This window comes from Hevea brasiliensis, unplaced genomic scaffold, assembly GCF_030052815.1.
Source record: "Hevea brasiliensis isolate MT/VB/25A 57/8 unplaced genomic scaffold, ASM3005281v1 Scaf5, whole genome shotgun sequence".
Taxonomy (NCBI): Eukaryota; Viridiplantae; Streptophyta; class Magnoliopsida; order Malpighiales; family Euphorbiaceae; genus Hevea; species Hevea brasiliensis.
This window is the reverse complement of record NW_026615028.1, coordinates 370,059-375,562: the sequence shown is the minus strand read 5'-3', so window position 1 is coordinate 375,562 and position 5,504 is coordinate 370,059.

The following is a 5,504-nucleotide window of genomic DNA, read 5'->3' as shown; positions in this document are numbered from 1 at the left end:
ATCAAGAATATACTCTTTTGCTCGAATTCTTCCTAAAATTGCAGACATACCGTGCAATTCAGTCAAATGTCGCAGAATCAAACAATCTTTTTGCCCTTCTGGATGCAATAATAATGGGGCTTGCCAATACTTGAATACTTATGGAGACTTTTCCATAACTACCGGAAATCTTGCTACTGATATTATCACCATGGCTTCTACAACTGGTTTACGCTATTCTACCAAATGCTATCATTGGTTGTGGACATAAGAACAGTGAAAATAATTTTTCTCCCAAAGTTTCAGGCATTATTGACCTTGGAGGTAGCAAATTCTCCGACTGTTTGGTGCCATACACCACCACTACCACAAATTCAAGCAAACTGAATTTTGGAATCAATGCTGTGGTTTCAGGAGAAGGAGTTCAAACCACCCCCTTTAATTTCCAAGAAACCTAACACCTACTGCTATGTGATACTAGAAGCAATGAGTGTAGGAAACAAGAGAATAAAATTTGGGGATTCTTCCCATGAATCCAGTGAGGGAAACTGTTGACCCCGTGTAACTCAAAATTAGTATTGATTTTGATGATAACAAAATTCAACTAGAATCTATCTAACTCAATTTCAAGTGATATGTAGATTCTTTCTCTTATTCATGAGGAATCTTTGAAATTGCATATAAGGAGGAAGGGTATTCAAAGTCATCTCAAGATGAATTTAAGTTGAAAAAGAACAAGATTATGAAATCTAATACTCAAGTTGAAGGTATGAAAGTCATAGAGTTAGGAATTAAGTCTTACGATTTGTGTAAAAAGAATAGATGAAAGTTTTAGTCAATTGGAGCTCAAAATTAATTTCTCTTTCAATTATTTTATAAAATTTTCTCTCATCATGACCTTAGATATTGCCATTGGAATATATATTTCTCTTAAGGTCTAAATTAAATTTTTAAATATTACAATTTGAAACAGACATCTAGTAAATTAATTTGCTAACTTGTTTGCTAAAATATTAGTTTGCTAATATTTTTGTTAAAATTATAGTTTGCTAACTAGTTTGCTACTGTTGCCAAAAATTTTATTAGTTTGCTAAATTATCAGAGTTACTCTACTTCGTACAAAAAGACAAAATAATGGTTATTTTGCCTAGAACAAAGAGTGTAACGTTCCAAAAAGGTTTCAAACAGTCTAAAATGATTTGAGACTATAAATACACTTTCTTTACTTCATTTTACACTTGATAAAATTTACAATTGCACTCCAATCTTGATTTTTTGTTTATTGCTTTCATTCAAGAGCTTTAAAGTGTTTGAGCTACCATTGGCAAATCAACTCATCTCTGCTTTATAGTTTGATTTGTATTGAGTGAGAGTGAGTGTTAAAACATTAAATTGCATTTAAGAGAGGTTGTACAAGCACCTATTGAAGTTTGTGAGTGTGAGTGCTTGAGATAGCACTTGTTAAGGGTTCAAGCTACATTGGTAAAAACTTGATGTTGAAGAATTTGTAAAGGGCTTTTGGTCTCTTGCCTTTAAAAGAGCAAATAGTGGAGAGAAGACTCAAAGAGGGTTCTTTGAAAGAGTGGATGTAGGCTAGTTAAGCTGAACCACTATAAAAATCATTGTGTTTGATTTTTCTAATCTTAATCTCTTTACTTTTGTGTAATTTAATTTCTATACATGATATTAAATCTTGATTGAATAGATTGAGTTGATATACTTGAAGATATATTGAGTAGATTGAGAAATTAGTTGAATATTTTGTGATGCAGGCTATGTCAAAAATTGCTATAAATATTGAGTGAGACTTGAATTGCAATTTAGGGACACATTATTAAAACACATATTACTTTCACTATATATATAGGAGCACCTAGTTGAACAAAGTCACAATTTTTCATTAGGCTATAAGCAAGGGCCGAAAAATTGTTTAAGTCCAATTCACCCCCCTCTTGGACTATTTTAGGACAACAAATTGGTATCAGAGCTTGTCTCTCTTGCTTAAGGTGTCACAACCTTGGAGTGATCCCCAATGGCTGGTTCATCTAGCAACACTGCCGATATACCTGCACCACTGGCTGAAGGCTGCTCAATTACTAGACCATCACTCTTCAATAGCACTAATTACTCATTTTGGAAAGTTAGAATGAGAAATTTCATACAATCTGTGGATATTGATGCATGGAGAATTATTAAAAATGGTCCATATGTTCCTCAAAAAAATGGTCAAGGAAACACTAAAGTTCATAAAAATGAAGATGAATATGATGACAATGATTGAAAGAAAATTTTTGTAAATGCTAAAGCTATTAATATTTTGCATTGCTCACTTGACCTTAATGAATACAATCATGTTTCAAGATGTCAAACTGCTAAGGAAATTTGGGATAAGCTTGAAGTCGTTAAGGAATCCAAAGCAAACCTCCTTATCCGAGATTATGAGCTATTTGAAATGAAACCAGGTGAATCAATTACAGATAAGAGTACAAGGCTTACAGATCTTGTCAATCCCCTCAAAGCACTTAGTAAAAGATTTGAGGAAGCTGAACTTATGAAGAAAATCCTTAGATCACTTCCAAAGTCTTAAGAAGCAAAGACTACAGTTATCTAAGACACCAAGGATTTTAGAACATTCACCTATGATGAGTTTATCGGATCTCTTATTGCACATGAGATGGTATATAAAAAAGATGAATCTAAAAATGAGCAAAAGAAGAAGAAAAGCATTGCTCTCAAGTTAAATAAGGATGAAGAGAAGAAGAAAGGAGTTGTACTTAAAGTTGACTCAAGTGACAACTCAAGTGCTTCAAGTGATGATGATAATGAAATGGCTATGCTTGCAAGAAAATTCAAAAAAGCTCTCAAGAAGGGAGGAAGTAAATACAAGAAATTCTTGAAAAAGTATACTCCCAAGGATAAACGTTTCAAGGAATCAAAAGAAGAAATTGTATGTTATGAGTGTCACAAACCAGGACATATCAAGCCCAAATGTCCATTGCTCAAAAAGAAGAAAGGAAAAGAAGAAAAGAGCAAGAAAGCTATGAAAGTTGTATGGAGCAACAATGAAGAATCTTCAAATGATGAATCAAGTGACAAAGAGACTGCTCATCTTTGTATGATGGCATGTGAAAAGAAAGTCGAAAGTTCACAAAAGGAAGAAGAAAGTGATAATGAGGTTTGTTTCAAAGGGATGAAGAAAAGTGAAAAATGGCATATAGATAGTGGTTGTTCAAAACACATGACCGGTGAAAATGACAAATTTTCAAAAATCACAATGGTAGATGGAGGACATGTGAAATTTGGAGATAAAGGAAAAGGAAAAATAATTGGAAATGGCACAATTGGAACCAAACCTTGCATTGAAGATGTGTCACTTGTTAAAGGTTTGAAATACAACTTGCTAAGTGTAAGCCAACTTTGTGATAAAAGTTTTGAGGTAAAGTTCACTTTTTTTCATTGTACAATCAATAACCTAGATAATGACACATTGTTCATTGCCAATAAATCTAATAATGTTTACTTGCTTGACATGAATAACTTTTGAAACTAATCAGGTGTCTAGTATCTTTTGATAATTTTAGTTATTTATGGCATAGAAGATTAGGACATGCAAGTATGCATACACTCTCAAAATTGTCTAAGAAAGAACTTGTTAAAGGTCTTCCTAAGATTAATTATGAAAATGAATTTCAATGTAGGGCATGTGCACTAGGAAAGCATACTAGAGTATCTTTTAAATCTAAAAATATTGTTTCTACTACTAGGCCATTAGAATTGCTTCATCTTGATTTGTTTGGTCCAGTGTCTCTTGCTAGTCTTGGTGGAAAGACATATGCTTTAGTTATTGTTGATGACTATTCAAGATATACATGGACATTATTCCTTACTCATAATGATAAAACTTTTGAGAAATTCACCTCTTTTAGTAAAATGGTTCAAAATGAAAAAGGTTTTTGCATCACATTTATAAGGAGTAATCATGGAACTGAATTTGAAAATCATTTATTTGAAGAATATTGTGATTAACATGGAATCAACCATAACTTTTCAGCTCCTAGAACTCCACAACAAAATGAGGTTTTAGAAAGGAAAAATAGGACTTTGCAGGAGATGACTAGAACCATGTTGAATGAAAATAATTTGCAAAGTATTTTTGGGCTGAAGCTATCAATACTTCTTGCTTTGTGTTGAATAGAATTTTGATTAGACCAATTTTGAAAAAGACCCCCTATGAGCTTTGGAAATGAAGAAAACCAAATATTTCATGTTTCAGAGCATTTAGATGTAAGTGCTATATCTTAAATAACAAGAAGGATAACTTGAAGAAATTTGATGCTAAATCCGATGAAGGAATCTTTCTTGAGTACTCAACAAAAAGTAAAGCATATAGAGTGTTTAATAGAAGAATATTAGTTATTGAGAAAACTATTTACGTTTTGTTTGATGAGGCTAACCCTTATATTAGAAGGAAAGATGTTTTTTATGATAATAATGAGCAGGTGTTTGGAAAAGAAAATGTAAAATCAAATCAAAAAATTGAACAAAATGATGACAAAGTTGAAGAAACTCAAGGAGATACCACAACAGACGTTCATAATGCCAACAATGATCAAATCAATGAAGAAATGCCAAATCTGGAAGAATTACAAGTGTATGAACTCCAACATGAAGATTTACCTAAAGAATGGAGATTCCATAGAAATCATCCTAAAGAAGACATCATTGATGATCCATCTCAAAGGATGATAACTAAAGCACAATTGAGAAAATATTTTGGTAATATTGCATTTGTTTCACAAATTGAACCTAAATGTTTTGAAGATGCTCAAAAAATGAAAGTTGGATTCTTGCCATGCAAGAAGAACTCAATCAATTTGAGAGAAACAAGGTTTGGAATTTGGTTCCTAAACCCAAAAATCATTCAATTATTGGTACTAAATGGGTTTTTAGAAACAAAATGGATGAAAAAGGCAATGTTATTAGAAACAAAGCTAGACTAGTGGCTTAAGGCTACAACCAAGAGGAAGGTATTGATTTTGATGAAACTTTTGCTCCGATTGCTAGAATTGAAGCTATTAGAATGTTGTGTGCTTTTGCATGTTACAAGAATTTTATGCTTTATCAAATGGATGTTATGAGTGCATTTTTAAATGGTTATATTGATGAGGAAGTGTATGTTGCACAACCTCTAGGCTTTGAAAATCATGAGCATCCAAATTATGTTTATAAACTTACTAAAGCCTTATATGGTTTAAAACAAGCTCCTAGAGCATGGTATAAAAGACTTAGTAAATTTCTTTTACAAAATGATTTCCAAAGAGGCAAAGTGGACGCAATACTTTTTGTTAAAAAGCATTATAATGATATGCTCATTGTGCAAATATATGTTGATGATATAATTTTTGGTGCTACTAAAGAATCTCTTTGCAAGAAATTCTCTAAGATTATGCAGAATGAATTTGAGATGAGCATGATGGGGGAGCTCACATTCTTCATTAGACTGCAAATTAAGCAAATGAAAGATG